General features: G+C 39.1%; 1 non-coding gene across 1 annotated transcript; it reads left to right on the forward strand.

Moving 5' to 3' along the window:
- Positions 1-1428: 1428 nt before the first annotated feature.
- Positions 1429-1535, forward strand: LOC127133648 (small nucleolar RNA R71). Its single transcript, XR_007807600.1, has one exon. It is a non-coding gene; the product is annotated as a small nucleolar RNA R71 (small nucleolar RNA).
- Positions 1536-9724: the final 8189 nt, after the last annotated feature.

Consider the following 9724-nt stretch of genomic DNA (forward strand, 5'->3'; position numbering starts at 1 on the left):
ACATCTTCTAAAATGCCTATCGGATATTTAACAGATCTATCGGCTAACTGAAGTGACATCTTAGTGGGTTGTAATTCTCCTAAATTTAATCTCTCACAAACTGCTAGAGGTATTAAGCTCACACTAGCTCCTAAGTCTAGAAAAGCTTTTTCGATGACATGATTACCCAAAAGGCAAGGAATGGAGAAATTTCCAGGATCTTTATCTTTCTTTGCTAATTTGTCCTCGGAAATTGCATTACATTCCAAAGGCTTCGGATCGTCAAGTCTACGTTTGTTGGTAAGGATGTCTTTCAGAAACTTTGCATAAGAAGGTATTTGGGTGATGGCTTCTGTGAAAGGGATTTCTACATGAAGTTTTTCTATAACTTTAATAAATTTTTGGTACTGTTTATTGGTCTGGGTTTGTTTGAGTGTTTGCGGATATGGTATAGGTGGTTTATATGGCGGGGGCGGTACGTAAATTTTATCTTTAGGTTCTTCTCCTTTCTCTCGACCTTCCTGGTTTTCAGATTCCTCTGGTTCCTTTACTTTGTCCGGGGGTTTGGTACATTCCTTAGAAGTTTCGGGTTCACTTAGTCTTGGGTTTGGTGGCTCATCATAAGCGTTCCCACTTCGTAGGGTAATGGCATTGGCTTGTCCTCTCGGATTTTGTTGAGGTTGTCCAGGGAATTGTCCTCCAGGTGTAGTCTGAGGGGCTTGGTTTAAAGCTACCTGAGAGATCTGGGTTTCAAGCATCTTGGTATGAGTAACTATTTGGTCAACCTTGGTTCCTAACTGAGTAATCAATTCGTTAACATGAATGTTTTGGTTCATGAACTCCTTGTTTTGTTGGGTTTGAGCGGTGATAAAATTTTCCATAATTTTCTCAAGGCTCGGCTTTGGTGGCACAGGTTGCATAGGTTGATTTGATCTAGGGGCTTGATAACTAGGTCTCGGAGGTGCATTATTTTGAATAGGGTTATTGTTTTTATAGGAGAAGTTAGGGTGATTCCTCCATCCAGGGTTATAGGTATTCGAATATGGGTTCCCTTGGGTGTAGTTCACTTGCTCGGAGTGGGTTTCGTTTAATAGACTGCATTCTGCGGATTGGTGTCCTTGGGTTCCACATATCTCACAATCCGACGAAACTGCGACTACATTATTCGGGTTTATGCACATATGCTCGACCTTAAGGGCTAATGCGTCCATTTTAGCTTGCATCATGTCTATAGAGCTTAGTTCATGCACTCCTCCTTGGGCTTCCTTCTTCTCAACCGTCGCTCGTTCGACTCCCCATGATTGATGGTTTTGAGCCATGTCTTCGATGAGGGCACTAGCTTCAGGGTAAGGTTTGTTCATCAGAGCACCGCCTGCGGCAGCGTCGATGGTCATCTTTGTGTTGTAATGAAGTCCATTATAGAAGGTTTGACTGATTAACCAATTTTCTAAGCCATGATGTGGGCATGCTCGTAACAACTCTTTATATCTCTCCCAAGCTTCGAACAACGATTCTCCTTGGTTTTGGGTAAATCTAGTTATATGGTTTCGAAGAAGGGCGGTCTTACTCGGGGGAAAATATCTAGCAAGAAAAACTCTTCTAAGGTTATCCCAAGTCGTAATGGAATTGGGTGGAAGGGAATCTAACCATGATAGAGCTTTATCTTTGAGGGAAAAAGGAAATAATCTTAAACGTATTGCCTTAGGAGAAGCTGCGTTGGTTTTAAAAGTATCTGCTAATTGAAGAAATATTTTTAAATGTTGGTTTGGGTTCTCGGTAGCGAGACCCGCGAATTGTCTCTGTTGCACTAGTTGTAACAGGGACGGTTTAAGTTCAAAATTATTGGCTGGGATGATTGGGTTTACTATACTAGGACTAGGTTCTTCGTTAGATGGTTGAGCGAAGTCCTTAAGAGGTCTTTGGTTTTGATCTTCGGCCATAGCTCTCTTAATTCTATGAAAGAATAAACGTGCGCGAGCGTAACGTTCAGGTTCCGCCAGAGGGTTTACTAAACTTAAACTTCCGGTGCTGCGAGTTCTTCGCATCGACCGGCGGGAAATAGCCTAAGTCTAAACGATATAACAACAGGAAAATGAAATTTGACGAAATTGGTCCCCGGCAACGGCGCCAAAAACTTGATGCGTTGTAAATCTTGATGTTCGCAAGTATACGAACGCGTCAGAGTAATATAAAAGATTATCGTATCCATAGAGACCAAGTGTCAATCTATCGTTATCTATTGTTATGGTGTTTATCAAAGGCAATTAAAATAGGTGTTTTTGTAGTGTGCAATTGAAAAGTAAAGTTTTAAAATAAATTTAATTAATAAAGACAGGGTCGAATGTAATTCACATAATTAAATGATAATCCAAGTACTTGCTAATAGAACTACTTATGGGCAATGTTTCCTACTTTGAAAAGAACTAATTTAACAGGAACTGTCGCTTTCGCGTATTCAGAACCGAGTTGTACTCCCTAATCAAACCCTCTTATTGTCACTTATAAAAAGGCGCGCATTGCGTTAGAGTAGTAAACCTATTTTTAAGAAATATAGTATCTTGACTAAGTTGAAAAGTATTATAACCTGGATTTCTTAACCAAAAGAGGTTCTCAAGAACTAGACTCTAAACTTATAAACGCGTCCGAAAATAGTTTTAAAATCTCCTTTCTTCTTGATGTTAAAAACTCCTAATGAACTAGACAAAGCGCTTTCGCTGTTTTTGAAATAGTTAAAAACAATTAAGTTTAAAAAGACGTTGGACGACTTTCGATCTTACCCAACGGAATTGAAGTGCGGGAAAACTTAATTTGAAAGTTAAAATAGCCCTTTAAGTGTTTCTACGAACAATTGTACGAATTACTGGTTTAATTACTAGCCTTACATTCTAGCCTTATAAATTTAGCTAGACATGGTAAAGTAAAAGTGCATTAAAATAAATAAAAGTAGTGCGAGTGCGGAAAGTAAATAATTTAAAGCGAGTGCGAAAAATAAATGAAAGTAGTGCGAGTGCGGAAAATAAACAATTTAAAGCGAGTGCGAGGAAATAAATAAAATAAAAGCGAGTGCGGGAAATAAATAAAGTAAAGGCGAGTGCGGGAAATAAATAAAATAAAAGCGAGTGCGGGAAATAAATAAAATAAAAGCGAGTGCGGGAAATAAATAAAGTAAAGGCGAGTGCGGGAAATAAATAAAGTAAAGGCGAGTAATAAAAACCTGCTCCAATCGGAGGGCTGAGTAAATTGCAATGCGGAAAAGAAATGGCGGCAGGATTAACTTCCTTCCAAAGTGCTCCAAACTCGAGTACAGACTCTATCCCAGACTCAATTACACAATTGTGGTAACACTCCAATGCGAAGTGATTACCACTTTATAAAACTGAATATATGCCTAAGTGAAACAAAGTTGCTTCTGATTTCGCCTTGTTCCAACGTTCGGATCTTTGTTTGCTCTAAGTTTGGGTGATTGTAAAACTGAATTCGCGTTTCTATTTATAAGCAAATAAAAAAGGTGGAATTTACTTGGATGCCCTTCAACTTGAAAATAGAGGAAACTGTTTTCCTCTTGTGGCGCCCGCCACAAGCACAAAGTGGTGCGCCTTAGTGGAGGTGGTGGGAAAACGTGGGAGTTGATGGAAGTTGTAATTGGACACATCATGGTTTGGACTGTGGCGCCCGCCATTGGGTAGGCCATAAGAGCAAAATGCTGATTTTTGGGGTTTTTGGCTCTTTTTCGCTCCTTTTCTCGATCGGGGCTCCTATTAAGGTAAAAACCTGAAAACAAAGGAAAAACACAGTAATAACACAACAAAACGATAATAAAATAACTAGAATGCATGCGAAATCGGAGTCGAAAATACGTAAATTTTAGTGTGATCACTTACTTGTTTCATTTGCTGTAAATCATTCCATCAAACTATATCAAATGGATGTCAAGAGTGCATTCCTTAATGTTTATATATCAGAAGAAGTTTATGTCAACCAACCTCCAGGTTTTGAAAACTCTAAATGTCCATAACACGTTTTTAAACTTAATAAATCACTGTATGGTTTAAAACAAGCTCCTAGAGCTTGGTATGAAAGACTAAGTAACTTTCTTCTGGAACATAATTTGATTAGAGGAAAGGTTGACTCTACACTCTTCTGTAAAAACATTAAAAGTGATCTCATGATATGCCAGATATATGTTGATGACATTATTTTTGGTTCAGCTAACCCCTCTGTATGTCAAGAATTCTCTGAGCTAATGCAGGCATAATTTGAAATGAGCTTGATGCAAGAACTAAAGTTCTTTCTAGGAATTCAAATCAATCAAGCTTCACAAGCTACCTACGTTTATCAAAGTAAGTACATAAAAGACATTCTAAAGAAATTTGAAATGGTTGAATGCAAACCTGCTAAGACACCAATGCATCCAACCTGAATTCTGGAGAAAGAAGAAATTAGCCAAAAGGTTTGTCAGAAGCTCTATCGTGGTATGATAGGCTCCCTTCTCTATCTGACTGCTACGCGCCTTGATATTTTGTTTAGTGTATATCTCTGTGCCAAATTCCAATAAGATCCCAGGGAGTCTCATTTAATAGCTGTTAAAAGAATCCACAGGTATCTGAAAGGAACCCCTAACCTTGGTCTGCTGTATGAGAAAACATCAGAGTATAAGCTCTTTGGTTATTGTGATGCAGATTATGCAGGGGACAAAATGGAACGTAAAAGTACATTTGGGAACTGTCAGTTCTTGGGAAATAATCTTATATCTTAGGCCAACAAAAGGCAATCAACCATAGCTCTGTCCACTGTAGAAGCAGAATATATATCAGCGCCACTCTGCACTACTCAGATGCTCTGGATGAAAAATCAACTTGAAGACCTTCTTATCTTTGAGAGTAACGTTCGTATTTTCTGTGATAATACTACTGCCATTTGTTTAAGTAAGAATCCTATTCTGCATTCCAGAGCCAAGCACATAGAAATAAAACATCACTTCCTTAGAGACTATGTTTAGAAAGGGGTAATTTCATTAAAATTTATTGATACAGACCATCAATGGGCTGATATCTTTCCTAAACCCCTCGCTGAAGACAAATTCTCTTTTATTTTGAAAATTTTAAACATTTAAATTCGTCTAGAATAAATGTGCTTCTCTGAATTAGCAGAATAAGACTCTGAATTAAACATCTGGTATCTGGATCTGACTCTGATGCTACTACCAGTTAGAAGCTATCTAAATAAAAAATCCTCAGGATCCAACCCTTTGATATTCCTAAAGATCAGATAAAGTAACACATGGTACCTCATGCATCCGACCTTGGAACTTCTAGACAGCTATCTAGCAGAAATCAAGAGACAGACTCTTGAAATCTCCTCGAGCAGTATGCTCATTTGGGGATTATACCTCCATCATGGGTTGTAATCATTCTCCTCCAAACGTGCTAACTTGGTTAACGTGCTGCACTTAATGATTTAACAGTTAAACTACTCTTAATATTATCGTTTTGCATGCATCTTTATGGGTATAAAATCTCTTCACACCTTACAATCTCACACTTTACACTCACCTCTCTCTTTCTCAGTTCTTCATCATCTTCAAGATTTCTGCAGTTTCTTCATCAAGTTCTTCATTCAACCTTCATCATCAACATTGTTCTTCATGGACGCTCAACAACAATCCGTCTACAACTTCTCTCAACAAATGAACTCAACAGAGCAGAAACCCATTTCTACTCAATAAACAACAACAACCACCAGCGTCGTCTCAACCCCCATCTACAGGGAACCCCATATCCTTGATCGTGAACCCTACATCCACCTAGCAACACCGTTTGAAAAGCTTGAAGTACTGTGTGAGTCGCTAGTGGATTTTGAAAACATGAAGAAAAATGGCGTAGACCTAACTGAAAAGTTAAGGATGCAAGGATGGGAAACCTACTTTCAAAGACTTTATGACCCTGTGTACACATACCAGGTGAAGGAGTTATGGGAGACTCAGATGAACACTACATAATCTCTCATGTTCTGGGAATCAAGATAGTCATCACTGAGAAATCTATTGCCTCTCTTCTGAATATGGAGAAGACAAAAGGAAGACGCATCTACAACATCAACGCTAGGTCAAAATACTTGTCCAAAGAAATCAATCCTACTATCTTCCAACAGAGTGCTGAAGGCAAACACTCCAAGAACAAGGAGCTCCATCAGAATCTCCGTGTCTGGTTGAAGATCATCATAGGCACCATTCATCATCGCCCTGGATCGAGCTTCTCTGACTACATCAATACAGATCAGAAGTGTATTATGTACTGCATCTACAAAGGGCTGAAACTGTGTCTGCCATCATTACTCTTCAAGTATCTTAGAGACTCCGTCAAAGTTACCAGAAACAACATGAAGACCAGGAACTACATCCCTATGGGAAGACTTATCTCAGATATTCTAATTGAGAGTGGCTTAGTGGATCACTTGATCCATCTCAGACTAATGGAAGATGTCACTATTGACATTGGAAGACATCTGAATGCTCAGAATCTGAAAAGCATGGGGATCATTGATCAAGTCAGAGCTAAACCAACACTAGACACCTCCTGGGAAACACTTAGGGATCATAGGAATATTCCCAACGGACTTTATCTATTCTCCAAGATTGACCCTCTATAAGTGGTAGCTTACTATCTATAGGATCTTGCCAATCAAAGGGTGGACATCTCTGAGTTCTCAGTGGACTGGCTACCTGAGCATCCACTACACATCATGAAGAGGATGCGAGAGCCCTCTAAGAAGTCCAAGAAGGCAAAGAAAGCAAAGCTGGGAGAATCTTTTGGGTCAAGACCTCCAGTCCCTCTGGATGGCTCTCCAAGTAAGTCTACACCTCTCTCCCCCTTTATTAAACTTAAACCTATTGCTTCGTCTCTTCCCCAAACCTATCCAATATACACCTCATCTGAACCCCCCCCCCCCCCAACCACCATAACCTCTAACCCACCCTCTCTAAAATTCAACCTTGCTACCACCATAGTACCCGTTTCTGAAGCAGAAATGCTGAATGAAACTACCTCACCATCATCATCATCCTCACCTCAATCCCCACCATACTATGTACTCTCCTATGACAATGAACCATCTGACCCCAATCCCCCACTCTTGCTCAGCTAAAAGCTCATGCTCTAGCCTCTCAACAACCATCATACACTGAACCTGAACCAGAAGTCACTTCCCCACCCCCTGAACATCCAAATTCAACTACATCTGAACAGCCTCAAACACCACCACCTGTATAACAACCAAATCCAACTCTTGAACAACCAATCAACTTTGAACCACAACCAATCCACTCACCATCTGAACCAAATCCACAACCTGAACAAACAACACCGCCCCCCTCTGTCATTCCCACACCACCAACTTTCGTTTCTCCCATCACTCCCACTCTGAATCTTGGTGACACTAATCCACCTTCTCCATCCTCCCCAGCCTCTGCCACTGAACCAGAAACCTCTTTCCCTACCCTTGAAGAAGCAATAAAAGTTTTTGCAAAGTCTTCAGTAGAGAAGATCAAGTCTCTAACTATCAACTCTGGCATTAGTGGTGATCCCTCTGAAGTGAGGATCCAATGGAACAGAGTGATCAGTTGGATGACCTCTGAAGCCTTCAAACTGAAAGGCCTCTCTGAACAAGTCCGCAACGACTTCATCAAAGATGCTGGTATAAGGCTCCAAGCTCGCTTGGCTAGAGAATCTGAAGAACGGGCTAGGAAGGAAGCAGAAGAGAAAGCTCGACTGGAAGAAGAACAGAGGATCAGAGAAGCTGAAGAAAAGGCTGTTGCTGATGCGGCTGCTGCTGAGGATGAGGCAAAAGCTATAGCTAAAGCTGAAGAAGCAACATGTGTTGCTGCAGAGAAAGCTGCCAAGGCCATGGTGTAGCGGGGTTTTCATTACTTTTAGGTTTATTGACTAAACCAAAAGTCAACATACAATTCGAGTCGCCACCGCACTTTTATTTGTCCAAAGGAAAGGCTAAAAAGTGAACAAAAGCCAAGGTAAGAAGTTTTATCAAATAAAAAACTAATAAAAATGTCAGAGATCTGGGTAAGGGGGTTGGTTATGAAATGGGAAGGTTTTACTCACCCAAAGCATCCTTAGTACCCTAAGGGAACCTTTTTTGCAAATATGTGTTGTAGGTTGGTATTTGTGAAAAGATTTATGCAAAAGATTGGAGGGATGAGAAGAGAATAGATTATACTTACAAATTTTGTTGTTTGAATGGATGAACCCATTGCCTACGTACCATCACAAAGGAGGATCAAAACCTCGTAGTTCGGGGTAAAAATCATAAAAATTGATGAATTGATTTGATCAAAAGCCTTAAGGTCTTTTGTTAACAAAGGGATAAAACTCAAAATAAACCAACAATCCACCATGTGAGGAAGGCTTCAACATACTAGTGAGGGGTTAACCCTATAATAAGTATAGAAGACTTCTAATCCAATCACTAAGGATGAGGTGAGATTTACATAAACCATTATGATAACTCAAACCTATGACTAATGTTTTTGAAAAGTTTTAACAAAGATGGCCATTGGAACCACAAAAACAACTTGAAGTGAGTTATATTTACAAGTTAGAGTTATTTACAAAATGAAGTCAAAGTTGGATTAAAGTTTATTTACAATGAGTATTTATGAAAAGATTTTGAAAAGTCAAAGGCATAAGGCCTAAGTTTCTAGTTTGAAACAAAATCAAAGTTTGAAGAAAAAGATTTTGGCTTGGTTAGAGTGAGGAGAAGAAGAGAAGGGCTAGTCCTAAAGCATACAAGGTGAGAGAGAAAAGATAAACCCTTGGAGTTCCTTTTCTTGAAATCATAGAGATGATTCAAGATGCTCCTTTCCTTTGGATTTAGCAAACAAACAAGCAATCAAACAACTTTGATTCAAGCTCCCAGGATCTCCATTTAGCTTGTCTCTCTTGACTTGGCTACTCATGATAATGGTCCTCTTTACCATCTCAAGATGGAATCCCTATCACACAAGAGCAAACATCAAAAAGTTCACAACACAATAAGGGGAATGAACAAAGAATAAGTTTAGATAAGAAGTCCTTTAAAGTCAAATTTGAAATTTAGCATTATAAAGGCATGAGGCCTAGTTGCTCTTCAACAAGTTTAGAATTCTAAAGGCATGAGACCTAGTTGCTCTTGAACTCCTTTAAGCATGGGTATGTCCTAATTCTAAGTCATTTCTCCTTTTTGCATTAGGTTCACACAAAACAAAGACAAACAAACACAAGACAACAATATATTTATATACAATAATGAGCTCAAATGAGCAAAAGGCAAATGACATAAACATAAATATGTGCTCAAGTGAGCAAAATGAAAAGCCATATGAATAAATGAGAAAGAAAGTAAATGGCATTAAAAGTAAAGGGCAAGAAATTAAATGCTCAAATTAAAGTTAGTAATTAATGAAGTTATGTTAGTTTGTCATAAAACAATGTAGCGCTATGTTAAGCAATCGTAAGTGGACTAATGTAGTAGTCACACCTATCTGAGGTCGGTCAATAAAACTATAGGCAAATAAACACAAGTTAGAGATCATGACTAGTAAGCCAAGCTCCACAAACTTGCCATGCCAAAACAAAAGAGGAAGGGCCTTGTATGGACTTTAGGTTATTTGCTTGACTAAGAAGCAACCTATCTTGGACACAAAATAACTCACTTGATCTTGGATCAAGTTAAGTTTGGTTTGGATCAAAGAAGA

This window comes from Lathyrus oleraceus, chromosome 3 (assembly GCF_024323335.1).
Source record: "Lathyrus oleraceus cultivar Zhongwan6 chromosome 3, CAAS_Psat_ZW6_1.0, whole genome shotgun sequence".
In the NCBI taxonomy this organism is placed as follows: domain Eukaryota; kingdom Viridiplantae; phylum Streptophyta; class Magnoliopsida; order Fabales; family Fabaceae; genus Lathyrus; species Lathyrus oleraceus.